Source organism: Primulina tabacum, chromosome 13 (genome assembly GCF_025594145.1).
Source record: "Primulina tabacum isolate GXHZ01 chromosome 13, ASM2559414v2, whole genome shotgun sequence".
Classification (NCBI taxonomy): domain Eukaryota; kingdom Viridiplantae; phylum Streptophyta; class Magnoliopsida; order Lamiales; family Gesneriaceae; genus Primulina; species Primulina tabacum.
Window position 1 is genome coordinate 19,623,703 of NC_134562.1, and position 17,186 is coordinate 19,640,888.

Below are 17,186 nucleotides of genomic sequence, written 5' to 3' on the forward strand. Positions count from 1 at the left end.
AAATTTGCGAAAAATAAAAAAAAATTTCTTTTTAAATAATTAAAATGTCTCATTCATAAATTAAACTGATAAATAAAGTTTAATATTCAAAATGACAGCGGAAGAGTTTAATGTTTGCAAAATAACCGTTTAAAAATAATCCAACGACAGATAAGAATATTTGATCATAAAATAATAAATGTTGAAAAATGAGGTCCTCGGGTTCCACTACTGCCGACCCAAGCTAGCTCACTGGTCCCCGTCCTCGGTCCCGACATCGTCAGTACCTACAACAATCAAGTCTAGTAAGTCTAAAGACTCAGCATGCATATATCGTAAATAACAAGTAAATTAAATAATAAAATCGCATGCAAGTGAAAATATCATGTCCTGAGGCATAACGTAAAATATCGTGTCATGATTAATTATAGTACGTGCATAACTGAACTGAAAATCATAGTGAAAATGTTTGCTCCTTAGAGCCCTGTAATGAAATAGCATGTAATAATTTTCTGGTGAGATTATGGTCTACGCAAGTGGCCCCTGAACTGAAATGACCGGTAACTGACGACCGGGTAAAATAATAGTCCACTGATCAGACTAATGCCACAGTATACTGGGTGGTACAAAACCGAATTTACCGGTAACTGGCGACCGGGTGAAGTAATGATAGTAAAGTGGCCCCAAGCAATATCGCATAAATCTCAAAATGGATATTTTTGCACGTAATATAATTAAATAACAACATTAAATATCCTGCGATAATTTTACTGATTGGGTTGGATCGCTCCCAGGCTCGCTGCGACTTAAATCTAACATGAAAATATGCAAAGGATTTATTTTTACTAAACTTTGTAATTGAATCCAAAAACGAGATAATTACGCCCAACGACTTCGTATTTAATCATGACTCCGTCCCAACCCGAACCAACACCGAACCATCAATTAGTCATGAGTAAAATACACCTAAAATGATGAAATAATGCTCCTAAATTTACAGTACTCGAATTTAGTGAATGGAGGTCAAAACATGAAACGCTCTTTCGAGAGTCATTTTGGCATATTGCACCGTAAATTCTCGTACGACCTCTAAAATGATCCGAATCAGGAACGGCCAAAAACATGACCTTCCAAACTAGATGAGGAACTGTCCAGTCCAAGGCCATAGGCTAAAAGCCAACCAAGAACCCGGAACACGCCTCTGAACCGCAGCACCCTTGCTGTCAAAAATTACAGCAGTTGGGCCTTCGATTTCTTGTGTCGTTTTCGAGACTACCGACCATTGGGGCTTGAACCACCGACTAGAGGCTCTTACTAACACCATAAGGAATGATTTGAATCATGGCTAAGAGCCCTAGGCCAGCCACAATTCGAACCACGCCATGAAATACGACAATATTCCCATTCGAGAGCAATTCTGTGCGCGTAGGGTATTGCTATTGTTTTGCTGTCATGGATCGTCCCAACGGCCATTTGATTGACCATGGAACAATCTAGACATCAAAGGGTATGGTATGAACCGTGGCTATGGGCCAGAGGCCAACCAAGATTCACACCACGCCACAAAATCGAAAGTTACACTTGCTGTAAAATGAGAAGGCCGAAGGGGAGGGGGGGGGGCTGTTCTTGTGTTTTGATTTAAAAATCGTTTCCATCGTGGACCAAGCCTCAAAGGGGCGACTTGGTCATGTCTTAGACATGCTAGGGAGGTGTTCTAACCATGGATATAGGCCCCTAGGGCAGCCAAGATCAGAAATTTCCCCTTGACAGCAACATGACAGAAAATCGAACATAATATGACACTCTTGGGGAAGTTGCTGTCATTTCTGGATTCCAGTGGGTATGGGGCTTGAATGAATGGATCAATATGATCCTAACATGTCCTATTACATGCCTAGGAGCAGCCTTGGGAGCTTGGACACGAGCCAACACCTGAAACAAGCACAACAAACCAACCCGTGAAGCATAGGAGTGAGCCGAAAAATTCTGTGCAAACTTTAAAGAAATTCTGTCATGAGGTTTCGGTTTTTGCAAGAAAAACATAATCATGAAATGTTTAAAAATCGTATTATGACTTGATCGAAGAGCAAGGGGAATATACACATGCCTGGATATTTTTGTTTTGAAGAAAACAAAAAGAAACACACGACGCGGCGCGGAGGAGACGGAGCGCTTTTCTACCTTGCTTGCTACTCGATTTCTCTCCTATTTTTTTTTCTCACGGTTTTGCACTGAATAATGCTTTGGAATTACTCTAAATTTCGAGACTAGGAGGGGGAGAGAATGGTTAGGGAGAATAGGGAAGGTACAAGATAAATGGAAGGGGAAATATTCTTTCCATCCTAGTTTATTTGCTAGATAAGAAACAAGAATGATATCAAAGATTTTTGAGGGGATATTGGGGTGCATTTGGTCGATTTTAAGGTTAGGTGCAAAGGGAAAAATGGTTTAATTAAATATGGTTAGTGATTTAAAAGTTGGGATAATATCTACCTAGAAAGATTAAGGGAAAGATAATTAAAGAATGAGTTGAAAATCACAATTAAATCTTTTAAAAATGGGAAATGGCCGATTTTATCTAGCTAAGTGGGGTGGGATCTTGCTCAATTAATTATTATAGAAGATTTATTGTGATATAATTATCTCCCAAGAAAATGGATAAGGAAAGAATTCAAAGAATTGAGTTGCTAAACTTTTTAAATCTCCTAAAGGAAGTGACCGATTTTTTTTTTATTAATTAAATGGGGGAAGATATTGCTAGATAGACATGGTAGAATATTGCTCAAATATTAATTAAGTGAGGATTTAAATTGAGGCAATTATCTACCATGAAATGGATAGGGAAAGCTATTAATTAAATGGGTTGACAACTAATTTTAAATTAATTAAATGGGGACCGAAAATTGCATCTAACATGGAGGTAAAATATTTCTCAAATGTTGTATTTTAAATCTTTAGTATTTTATCTACTCATTAAATATTTTAGAAAATTAAGGAATTAATTATTAAACTTTATTTACTACTTATCTCAACTTATTTAAATAATTCCTTAAACTCTCTTTAACTTATTATACAACTTAAATAAATTTTTGGAATGTTTTCTTAATATTAAATTTTATCTCTTTACTCCAACTCCGGTCCGGCCTCACTTAATTAACAGAAAAGCTAACCATTAAACTACTGCATAAAATAAATAAATTTAAAGAAAAGAATTTAAATACTTATGCAATGAAAATCATTTTAACTTAAATACTAGAAATATGCATGGCTTATACGCAGTCTAATTTACGGGTCCTACAATCCTCCCTCCCTTAAAAGAAATTTCGTCCTCGAAATTAGAACTCACCGAATAACTCAGGATAGCGACTCCTCATTTCTGGCTCAGATTCTCACGTAGCTTCCTCCTCTGAATGGTTGAGCCATTTGACTTTGACTCGCTTAACCAGCTTGTTCCGAAGCTTCTTCTCCTGTCTGTCTAAGATCTGCACTGGTCTTTCCTCATAAGACATGTTCGGAGTGAGTTGCAACGGTTCAAAATTCAGGACATTCGAAGGATTTGCCATGTACTTCCTCAGCATAGAGACGTGAAACACATTGTGCACTCCGGCCAGATTCGGCGGAAGAGCAACACGATAAGCTAGCGTCCCAACCCTGTCGAGGATCTCAAATGGTCCAATGAATCTCGGACTGAGCTTTCCTTTCTTCCCAAATCTCATGACACCTTTCATAGGTGCCACTTTCACGAAGACATGGTCGCCGACTGCGAACTCTAGATCTCTCCTCCGCTGATCTGCATAACTCTTCTGTCTACTCTGAGCAGTCCTCATCCTATCACGGATCTTTACTACTGCCTCGGCAGCCTGTTGAATGATCTCTGGACCCAATTCTGCTCTCTCTCCTACTTCATCCCAATGAACAGGAGATCTACACTTACGGCCATACAGCGCTTCATATGGAGCCATACCTATAGAAGACTGGAAAATGTTGTTGTAGGTGAACTCCACCAATGGCAGCTTCGACTCCCAACTCCATGAGAAATCAATAACGCAAGCACGGAGAAGATCCTCCAAAATCTGAATAACTCGCTCTGACTGCCCATCTGTCTGAGGATGGAAAGTTGTGCTAAACAACAACTTCGTCCCCATAGTCGAATGCAAACTCTTCCAAAATGAGGAAGTAAATCTGGGATCTCTGTCAGATACGATAAAAACTGGGATACCATGAAGTCGGACTATCTCCCGGATATACAACTCTGCATACTGAATCATGGTGAAAGTCGCCTTAATAGGCAAGAAGTGCGCTGATTTGGTAAGACAATCGACAATCACCCAGATAGCATTTGATCCTCTGACTGATTTCGGCAGACCGGTAACGAAATCCATGGTAACATTCTCCCACTTCTACTCGGGAATAGCAAGGGGCTTGAGCATACCTGCTGGTCTCTTGATGCTCTGCTTTCACAAGCTGACATGTCAGACACTCGGACACAAAACGTCTGATGTCCTTCTTCATTCCAGGCCACCAATACAATAACTGCAGGTCGCTGTACATCTTCTTACTCCCCGGATGAATAGAGTACGGCGACATGTGGGCCTCTGATAGAATATCTGCTCGGATAGTATCACTGCTAGGAACCCACATCCTGTCCCGATATCTCACTATACCATCGCTGACTGTATACAAGACACTGCCCTTGGCCTCATCTCTCTGCTTCCACTTGGCCAACTGCTCATCTGCTGCCTGACCACAGCGAATACGGTCAATAAAGGAGGACTGAATCGTCAAGGTAGATAGACGGGGAACTCTACCTTGGGGATAAGACTCTAGATCAAACCTCTGCATCTCAAGCTGAAGAAGTCTCTGAATCGTCAAATGGGCCATTACTGCGACTTTCCTGCTCAATGCATCCGCAACTACATTAGCTTTACCCGGGTGGTAGCTAATGTCGCAATCATAATCCTTCACAAGCTCCAACCATCGCCTCTGACGCATATTCAACTCTTTCTGCGTAAAGAAATACTTGAGGCTCTTGTGGTCGGTAAAGATCTGGCACTTCTCTCCATACAAATAGTGCCTCCAAATCTTCAAGGCAAAAACCACGGCGGCCAACTCTAGATCATGGGTAGGGTAGTTCTTCTCATGAGTTTTTAACTGTCTAGAAGCATACGCTATCACCTTCCCATGCTGCATCAATACTGCGCCTAGACCGAGCTTCGAAGCATCGGTATACAATACAAAATCTTCAGGCCTTGACGGCATGGCCAAAACTGATGCTGAGATAAGAGCTTGCTTCAAAGTATCGAAGCTCTTCTGGCACTCATCGCTCCACACAAATTTAGCATTCTTCTTGGTCAATGATGTGAGCGGAACAACAATAGAGAAGAATCCATTAATGAACTTCCGATAGTATCCTGCTAGCCCAAGAAAACTGTGGATCTCTGATGCATTTTGCGGCACAAACCAATCTCTGACTGCTGCAACTTTTGCTGGGTCCAACTCAATACCACTGCTAGAAACAATGTGGCCTAAGAACGCCACCTTCTCTAACCAGAATTCGCACTTACTGAACTTTGCGAATAATTTGTGCTTCTGCAATGTCTGCAAGACTGTGGTCAGATGTCTGCTGTGATCCTCCTGATTCTTCGAGTAGACGAGAATGTCGTCTATGAATACTATCACAAACTGATCAAGGTACGGCTGAAATACGCGATTCATGAGATCCATGAAGATCGCTGGCGCATTCGTAACCGAACGGCATCACAAGGAACTCGTAGTGGCCATAACGAGTCCTGAAAGCAGTCTTGGAAACATCGGCGTCTTTCACCCTCAACTGGTGATAACCAGAACGCAGATCAATCTTGGAGAATACCGAAGCTCCCTGCAACTGATCAAATAGATCTTCAATCCTCGGAAGTGGGTACTTATTCTTCACTGTAATCCTGTTCAACTCCCGGTAATCAATACAAAGTTTCATAGAGCCATCTTTCTTCTTCACAAACAAGACTGGCGTGCCCCATGGTGAAAAGCTCGGGCGAATGAACTCCTTGTCAAGAAGTTCCTGAATCTGCTTCTTAAGCTCTGCCATCTCTATCGGCGCTAATTGGTACGGTGCTTTTGAGATCGGAACCGTACCTGGCATAAGATCAATGGAAAACTCCACCTCCCTCTCAGGTGGCATACCAGAGATGTCTTCAGGAAAAACGTCTAAGAAATCTCTGACAATCGGAACATTTGCGGCTGACTGACTGAGTGCCTCGGGGACAGATATAAAGGTCGCTAAAAATGCCCGACACCCTCTATGCATGAGCTTCCTAGCCTGAACATATGGGATAATGCGCGGTAAAGGAGAGTACCTGTCTGGCTCAAATAAGAACTGCTCCATCCCAGGCGGTCGGACAAGAACAGATCTCCGCTGGAAGTCTATCAACACCCTGTTCCTCAATAGCCAGTCCATCCCCAGGATGATGTCAAACTCAGGCATCGGAAATAAGATGAGATCCGCATAAGCGAGATTTCCATGCAGCTCAAGGTCTATGTCTCGGATCACATTGGTGGCTGTTATCTCCTCTCCAGAGGGCAATGCTACGGAAAATGCGAGATCTAGCCCAATAGTCTTGACCTTAAGGGAATTAGCAAAGGTCTCCGAAATAAACGAGTGAGTAGCCCCTGAATCTATCAGAGCTTTCGTAGCTGACCCCGCTATAAAGATTCTCCCTGAAAGTTGGAATGTCACGTTGAACCCAATAATTACTAAAACTATCTTATATACAAGCAGAAGCCAAAGTTCTTCTAACTAAAATTCCCAAAATAATACTGAGTAGAGCATGCAATCCTATAACAATTTCTAAGTTCGGAATTTCAACCCAAAACAATAAATCCCAAATAAAAACTTAAAGCTTAAAGGTACCTGTCATGAGCATGGTATCGAGGTTCGTCTCCGCTGCATGGAGAGCAAATACCCTGCCTTGGGTAGGCAGATTCCTCTGAGGGCACTGTGGTAGCACGTGGTCTGGGCTACCACACTTATAACACTTCCCAGAGCCATACATACATACTCCAGGATGGCGGCGCGAGCACTTGGGACATATCGGATGCTCAATAAGCTTAGGGACTGCGCGTCCCCGCTGCTGCTGCGGCTGCTGGCTCCTGTTCCTGGGTGGGCCATGGAAAGGCCTCTTATTCTGCTGCTGATGCTGCTGAGGAGGAGGGCAGTGTGGTACCTGGACTGGGCGTTTGCCCTGACGGTCTCTCTCGATATCACGTTGATCCTGCTTTGCGGCCAGAGCCTTGGAGACAGCGACCTCATAGGTAGTAGGGTCAGACACCCTAACATCACGGCGCAAGATCGGCCGTAGACTCACCAAGAAATGCATCAACTTGGCTTTAGCATCATTCGCGATCAGGGGCACAAAATGACAACCCCTCTCAAACTTCCGGATGAACTCCGTAACAGTCAAATCTCCTTGCCTCAGACTCATGAATTCTGTGGTCAACCTGGTGCGCACTTCCTCAGTAAAATATTTGGAGTAGAATACCTACGTGAAGCGCGTCCAACTCAGGGTAGCCAAGTTCAGGGCTACTGATGCTCCTTCCCACCATAAGCGGGCATCTTCTCCGAATAAATAGGTGGCACAACGGACTCTGTCTGCATCTCCAAGCTCCATAAACTCGAAGATAACCTCGAGGGACTTGATCCAGCCCTCGGCAATCATGGGGTCCGTCGTCACTGAAAACTCCTTAGGACGCATCTTCATGAATCTCTCATAAATAGCTTCGGCCTCGGTCGGCCTAGCTGCTACCGCGGCATTGTTCCCCGCAAACTGCGCGAAGAACCGGTTCATCCCAGCTAGCATCTGGGCATTCATGTCAGGTGGAGGGGGTGGAGGTCCATGCCTCTCGTGTCTCTGATCCTCACCGTCCTCTTGACGGTGCTCACCACCACCTCTCGGACGTCCAACCTGGCGTCTAGGAGGCATACTGTTCCATATATAACCCATACGTAACCAACATGCATAATTCAATAATTTATTTAAATTTAATTAAATACTGAACAATTGAAAATCTGAACGTAAAAATACTTCATGAGAACATGCAGTTGAAATAATTCATGCATTAAATAAAACGCATAAATGAAAAACTTACAGACCGAAGACGTGACTTCGTGAGCTTCTCGAGGTCAGTAGTAGTACAACCCTTTAGATTTAAGTCGCAGCGAGCCTGGGAGCGATCCAACCCAATTAGTAAAATTATCACAGGATATTTAATGTTGTTATTTAATTATATTACGTGCAAAAATATCCATTTTGAGATTTATGCGATATTGCTTGGGGCCACTTTACTATCATTACTTCACCCGATCGTCAGTTACCGGTAAGTTCAGTTTTGTGCCACGCAGTATACTGTGGCATTAGTCTGATCAGAGGATTATTATTTCACCCGGTCGTCAGTTACCGGTCAGTTCAGTTCAGTTCAGTTCAGTTCAGGGGCCACTTGCGTAGACCATAATCTCACCAGAAAATTATTACATGCTATTTCATTACAGGGCTCCAAGGAGCAAACATTTTCACCACTTCTTCCCCTTGGGAAGGATCCACTAGAAGACTTTGATTTATACAACTACTTGTACAAACCCATTCCGGAAGGGCAGCACCCAACTAGAACTCCTAGCACTAGAGATTGTAGGCAGCACCTCACAATCAGCATATTGTTTAATGTCTCATATGCAAAGACTACATACACAAGTTTATTGTCTTTGTGCAAGACTCACTCAACTAATCTTTGAAGTTCAACTCTCTTGTATATGTGTGAGTGATTGTGTGTGAGGAATTTATCATTTACAGTGTATATCTAAAATTTATCCTCACACAAGAGCTTGTGCTCTCAACTAGCTGATATCTTCATGCTAACTGCCCATGCTTTGAATCCACTTCAAAAGCTGTTGTTTGATCTTCAACATGTTGTATTTATAGGCTCCAACACTGATATATACGTTAGACACAAGAATATGACCGTTGGAAAGTTTCTGTACTGTTTCTGGAAATGCAACGGTCAAATTCGTCTTGCTGGACATTTTCTCGACTGGTCATCTCTGGTCAACTGGTCAACTCAACTGGTCAATCAGTTCAACTGGTTCAGTTGGTTCAACTGGTCTTCAGCTGGTCTGGTTCAGTTTCAGCTGGTTCAGTTCAGCTGGTCTGGTTCAACTGGTCTTCAGCTGGTCTGGTTCAGTTTCAGTTGGTCAGTAGCTGATTCAGTTTAGTTGGTTGGTCAGCTGGTCAGCAGTTGGTTCAGTTGGTTCAGTTTCAGCTGGTGTGCTGAAATCAGCCTAGCTAATTTCAGTTTGTGCAGAACCAGTAACTTCATCGTCATTTATCAGCATTTTAAGCTTTGATTCAGAGTTTTACTTCTGAAAATGATTTGTAGATCATCGTCTTATCTTTCTAACGCATACTGAATCGCTTCATTTTGATAACCAAGCTGAGAGATATGACCAAAATACCGCAGCTGCTCAAACTCAACTGATTGCTGTTTTCGTGTGATCAGTTCGGTAATTGAGCGATCAGTTAGACCATGATAACTTCCGATTTTTCTCAACTGACGTGAGATACGATTTGTTTCAAATTGAGTTTTCTAATCAGTCCAGTTGGCGGATTGTCATTTGGATAATCTAGTTGAGAGATATCATCAAAATACCGAAACTCGCCAGAAATTCAGTTTGTGCAAAATTCAGTTTCAGCTTGCTTCTTGTGTTTTCAACTTCACACTTGAGTAAATATGTTAGAAACACAATAATAAGTTTTGTTAACATCAAAATCAAGATTGCGAACTTGAAAAGTTCCAACAAATATCCTGTGATAATTTTACTGATTGGGTTGGATAGCTCCCAGGCTCGCTGCGACTTAAATCTAACATGAAAATATGCAAAGGATTTATTTTGACTAAACTTTGTAATTGAATCCAAAAACGAGACAATTACGCCCAACGACTTCGTATTTAATCATGACTCCGTCCCAACCCGAACCAACACCGAACCATCAATTATCCAAGAGTAAAATACGCCTAAAATGATGAAATAATGCTCCTAAATTTACAGTACTCGAATTTAGTGAATGGAGGCCAAAACATGAAACGCTCTTTCGAGAGTCATTTTGGCACATTGCACCGTAAATTCTCGTATGACCTCTAAAATGATCCGAATCACAAACGGCCAAAAACATGACCTTCCCAACTTGATGAGGCACTGTCCAGTCCAAGGCAATAGGCTAAAAGCCAACCAAGAACCCGGAACACGCCTCTGAACCGCAGCACGCTTGCTGTCAAAAATTACAGCAGCTGTGCCTTCGATTTCTTGTGTCGTTTTCAAGACTACCGACCATTGGGGCTTGAACCACTGACCAGAGGCTCTTACCAACACCTTAAGGAATGACTTGAACCATGCCAGCCACAATTCGAACCATGCCATGAAATACAACAATACTCCCAACCGAGAGCAATTCTGTGCGCGTGGGGTATTGCTATTGTTTTGCTGTCATGGATCATCCCAACGGCCATTTGATTGACCATGGAACGATCTAGACATCAAGGGGTATGGTATGAACCATGGCTATGGGCCAGAGGCCAAACAAGATTCACACCACGCCACAAAACCGAAAGTTACACTTGCTGTAAAATGAGAAGGCCGAAGGGGGGGGGGGGGGGGGGAGGGCTGTTCTTGTGTTTTGATTTAAAAATCGTTTCCATCGTGGACAAAGCCTCAAAGGGGCGACTTGGTCACGTCTTAGACATGCTAGGGAGGTGTTCTAACCATGACTATAGGACCCTAGGGCAGCCAAGATCAGACACTTCCCCTTGACAGCAACATGAAAGAAAATCGAACACAATATGACACTCTTGGGGAAGTGCTGTCATTTCTGGATTCCAGTGGGTATGGGGCTTGACCGAATGGATCAATATGATCCTAACATGTCCTAGTACATGCCTAGGAGTAGCCTTGGGAGCCTGGACACGAGCCAACACCTGAAACAAGCACAACAAGCCAACCCATGAAGCATAGGAGTGAGCCGAAAAATTCTGTGCAAACTTTAAAGAAATTCTGTCATGAGGTTTCGGTTTTTGCAAGAAAAACATAATCATGAAATGTTTAAAAATCGTATTATGACTTGATCGAAGAGCAAGGGGAATATACACATGCCTAGGATATTTTTGTTTTGAAGAAAACAAAAAGAAACACACGACGCGACGCGGAGGAGACGGAGCGCTTTTCTACCTTGCTTGCTACTCGATTTCTCTCCTATTTTTTTTTCTCACGGTTTTGCACTGAATAATGCTCTGGAATTACTCTAAATTTCGAGACTAGGAGGGGGAGAGAATGGTTAGGGAGAATAGGGAAGGTACAAGATAAATGGAAGGGGAAATATTCTTTCTATCCTAGTTTATTTGCTAGATAAGAAACAAGAATGATATCAAAGATTTTTGAGGGGATATTGGGGTGTATTTGGTCTATTTTAAGGTTAGGTGCAAAGGGAAAAATGGTTTAATTAAATATGGTTAGTGATTTAAAAGTTGGGATAATATCTACCTAGAAAGATTAAGGGAAAGATAATTAAAGTATGAGTTGAAAATCACAATTAAATCTTTTAAAAATGGGGAATGACCGATTTTATCTAGCTAAGTGGGATAAGATCTTGCTCAATTAATTATTATAGAAGATTTATTGTGATATAATTATCTCCCAAGAAAATGGATAAGGAAAGAATTCAAAGAATTGAGTTGCTAAACTTTTTAAATCTCCTAACGGAAGTGACCGATTTTTTTTATTAATTAAATGGGGGAAGATATTGCTAGATAGACATGGTAGAATATTGCTCAAATATTAATTAAGTGAGGATTTAAATTGAATGAATTATCTACCATGAAATGGATAGGGAAAGCTATTAATTAAATGGGTTGACAACTAATTTTAAATTAATTAAAGGGGGGCCAAAAATTGCATCTAACATGGAGGGAAAATATTTCTCAAATGTTGTATTTTAAATCTTTAGTGCTTTATCTACTCATTAAATATTTTAGAGAATTAAGGAATTAATTATTGAACTTTATTTACTACTTATCTCAACTTATTTAAATAATTGCTTAAACTCTCTTTAATTTATTATACAACTTAAATAAATTTTTGGAATGTTTTCTTAATATTAAATTTTATCTCTTTACTCCAACTCCGGTCCGGCCTCACTTAATTAACAGAAAAGCTAACCATTATACTACTGCATAAAATAAATAAATTTAAAGAAAAGAATTTAAATACTCATGCAAGGAAAATCATTTTAACTTAAATACTAGAATTATGCATGGCTTATACGTAGTCTAGTCTAATTTACGGGTTCTACATTGGGCGTGGAGTTTAATGGGGTTATGAGTAGGTTTAGTATATTATATACTTAATTAATCCACTAACAAGGTTTAGGCTCATTAACAAACTTATTAGGCTCATTTAGCTCATTAGTGTTTAATTAAAATATTTAAAATAATTTTGATTAAATAAGTTTGTGAATTTATTAGCCGGGTTGCCAAAACGTTCGTATTTTTGTTGAAAATCTAATACCGATAAAATTTACGTCCCGACGTATAAAATCACCTCAAAACCCCTTATTTTCAAAAATAAGAAAAAGGATCACCCTTAATTTAAATAAGTAAAAATAATTATTCAATAAAAACATTTTCTATTTTTCAGCCCTCAATCTCCGTTCTTCGATCGCAACTCTAATAACATTTAAAAATACATTTTAATGTAACCATGTAGAAAAGTATATTTAACATGTAAATATGCACAACATAATTAATTTATGCAATTAAAACAATTAATTAAAATACAAGAGAATTTAATAACTTGCATGCATGTGGTTCGCGTGGACTTTTAAATTTTCGAAGCGTTACAATCTTCCCCTCTTAAATTGAATTTCGTCTTCGAAATTTGCTTATCCATAATAACCCAAAGTTCAGACTTAGTTCTAGTATCCCGAAAATCCATGCTTCCGCTGCGCAACTATGATAAAACTTAAGTTCTAGAATGTCCTTACATCTTCTTGATCCCAATTAATTTTTCCTTCTAAATCTTTATTTGCGAATTGCAACTTAAAAAAACCCATAATGACTTAGTGTTGGTACTATTATAACCTCGAATTTCAACTTTTCTTACAATTCTCAATATTAAAAGATGGATGACCATACTTATCGTAAATTACAAAATATTCTTTGCTTATCATATTTCAATCTTAAAATCCCAAACACACCTTCAAATTCCTAGATTTTCAAGCTTAATATAGATTCAGCCTACAATCCCTTGATTAACATTCCTTAAAACATTATAACAAAGATATCCCAATGTTCCAAATATTCTTAAAAGTCTAAATCATCGAAAATTCTTATCATTTAACCCATTCAATTCTCACTTATTGTTAAACTAGTCCCCAAATTCCTTAAAAAATGCAAAATTAATTCTTAATTTTCTCAAAAGTTATCCAATTAATCCTTAGTTTCGAACATCCTACAATTAACCCATAAGTTCTTGGTATTTTTAATTTTTTTCTACAGGTTTCCCATAACGAAATTTCAAAAATTTTAAACTTATTCACCCAAAAATCAATTCCCATAATCAATCTTATTTTTTCATTAAAACTTAACATTCCAAATTATACATTTTATACTCCCAAAGTCACTGCAATCCTCGAATAATTATTCTTTAGGTGAAATTCCCAAAATTAATTCAACTAGTACCCACGAGTCATCAGTATTTTCTTAGAAAAATCTACATGTCCCGAAAGCATCCATAATATTCACGATTAGCTTATGACCCAAAAAGTAGATCGTCAATACTAAACCCAAAAATCACCATAGTCCAATTCCACGACAAAGCCAACATGCGTTGAAATCATATAATTTTCTTATTTCATGTCGTATCACGTATAGAAATTCTAAATCATAATAATCATATATCATCATAAAATTATTAAACATGTGACGTGAACACATAATTCATGTAGTCATGCAGGTAACAACATATAAATCATATTAAGCATGTAAACTTACAGATTGAGGCTTGACGACTGAGCTTTCCGGCGCTGATGGTGGCACAATCCTTTACAGAACCATTGCTCTGATATCAACTGAAACGTCTGCTATTCGTTTTCTTAAAACTTACTAATTCTTTTTAAAACTCTTACTAGCATCGGCCGAACACCTGCATAAAACAATTAAAGTATTTTTGATGCCATATTAAAATAATCCAACCAACTGACATTTAAAAATCCAAGGGAAATAATTTAAAGCATAAAATCGTCAAACTTTTACCAAGCTTAAAAACATTAATTGAAAAGTATAGCCCATACTATAACCTCTCAAACACCGCTCGCAACCATAAATAAATTGTGAGGCCCGGGGCCTAAGAGGGCGGGGGGTGATCGCCGGTGCCATCAGTTGCACGGACAATGAGCGGCTCCTGCCAGGCTTCTAGGTGGAGGGAACATGAATGAACCGACCCACACGGGAATGAGAGGGATTCCGAGACTGTTCAATGTAATGGACTGTACAGTTGAAGAGGGCTTAAAAGATTTGATTTGTACTACTCATATCACGAAGGTGCATCTTTTTTTCGGTAGCTCATCACATAAAAACTCCAAAGTTAAGCGTGTTTGACTTGGGACAATTTTGGGATGGGTGACCTCCTGGGAAGTTTCCCAGGGTGCGTGTGAGTGAGGACATAAGCACGCTGCAAAGACTCGTCTTGGTACAGTGAGGACAGTCGTCAAAGCTGAAGCTGGTGGGCATGTGAGGCCCGGGGGCGAAGAGGGCGGGGGGTGATCGCCGGTGCCATCAGTTGCACGGACAATGAGCGGCTACTGGCAGGATTCTAGGTGGAGGGAACATGAATGAACCGACCTACACGGGAATGAGAGGGATTCCGAGACTGTTCAATGTAATGGACTGTACAGTTGAAGAGGGCTTAAAAGATTTGATTTGTACTACTCATATCACGAAGGTGCATATTTTTTCGGTAGCTCATCACAAAAAAACTCCAAAGTTAAGCGTGCTTAGTCACCATAGGTCGTTTTAAGTTGAGATTCGCAAACGAGGATGTTGAAGGAAAATTTAATTAGGATTGAGGAGACATGAGGAAGGCCTAACACTTATTTTATCAGAGTGGCACAACGGAAGCGTGAATTATTGGGATACTAGAATTAAGAGTCTAAATTTTTTGATTATCGAGGATAAATGAATTTCGGGGACGAAATTCAATTTAAAAGAGATAGATAGTAACGTCCCAAAAATTTGAAGGTCCACGTGAACCACATGCATTCAAGTTATCAAATTTCTTATGTATTTTAATTTATTTATTTTTAACGCATTAATGAATGATTTTAACATGAATATATATGTTTAATTCTTGGTTCACTAAGATTGCATGATATAAAGCTTTTAGTAGTATTTCATGCTCGTACGAGTAATGAGACCGGGAACAATTAAGGAAAAATGTTTTTATTAAATAATTATTTTTAATTATTTAATATATGGTGTATATAAGGGTGATTTCAAAAACGGGCCTTGTTAAGGTATTTTTACATAACGAGTTGTATTTTAAACTGGTATTCAATTTTCAGCAAAACGGAGGACTTTTTGAGGGTTCGAACAATATTTTCAAAAACATACCTAAACAAAATATTTTACGGGAGTGTTTTTGGGCTTAATGGGAATATTTTAATACTTAATGGGCCTAAAATCCTAATTAAACTCACTATTTTTAATTAAGTGCTAATTTTACTAATTATATTATATCTAACCTACCTTCAAAACCCTAAACATTTCACCCCTTCAATTCGGCAGCCCCATCCCCAATCTTTAGCAGCATATTTTCGAAAAGTTCAGCAGCAATCCCCTCAACTTCTCCCACGGGTTTCCAAATGATCTCTTCCTCGTCCCTCTGATGCCCATTCTACACGATTGTATCAAGGTTTTCGAGCGTAAAAACGGAAAGTCGTGTCTATATCTTGTTTTTCTCATCATTCACATCAATATATGTTGGTTTGTATGTTTTTGCATGAGAAATTTTAGTTGTATCATGTTTTGTAAGTTTGGTACGATTTTGAGACAAAATATGCATTTTTCTTTATACGTAACTCATGTCCTTCATGCGTTTGTGAAAAAGGACTACTATATCATGGTTTTTAAGGGCTGTACATGTCAAGATCAAAGGGGTAGATCGAGGCGAAAGGGTCGAGATGGGTAGACTTGTGGCTTGCTTCGTGTGATCCTCGTATGGTCGGGTGCATGGGGCTATAGGCGTGGGCTAGGTCGGTCCAAGAGGGTCCAGAGGTGGGCTAGGTAGCTTTGGTTCGAGGCTGGTCAGTCACATTCAAGTTATGTTCTTCAATTCGGTTAGTAGTTGGTTTGTCAAACTTCGAAACCTATAATTTCCCAACACAGGAAGCTGATTAGACTAACACCTACAAAAACGAGCATGAGCTCTCAGCTTAGTCCGAGCAGTATAAGAAGACTTAGTAAATCAGGGACCCTATCTGTGTCCTCACATCGTGATCATTGGCCGAGCATTTCAGGACAGACGTCAATCCTGGGCCCACGAGTATGCGAGACCATACTCTGGAATGTTTAGCATGTGATTCAACACACATAAGAGTGATGTGACAAGACTAGAAGCACTATTGGCTATCGGATGTGACAGTGTCGAGGGGCAGAGCATGGGCAGTCATCTTGCCATAAGGAGTATTCGTGCACTGAAAACAAAGTAATCAATTATCTTATTCCCTATATATACTCATTTTTGCTCGATCATTTGGGACATTCACTTAATATTTATGACAAACATTTAATATATACTCCATATATAGCACTCTCATTTTCTTGGGGTGAATACTCCATTGACTTGGTTTCAGAGTGGTTATGTCGGATATCTCTCGGGTTCTCGCTGATAGTTCTTTGCTTTCCAAGTGCGCATGTCACTCTTAATTTGAGATCCATTTTCCCGTGACAAGTCTTCCCAAAAAAGAAATACGATCCGACCTGGTAAATTACCAACTTGGCTTTCCCAATTTACTCCGGTTACGTCATCTATTATGGAGTATTATGGTCAGGACTATTCTCTGATTGCACAAATTCAATACCTCCTGGAAGCTTCTGGATTCAACGGGATTATGCTT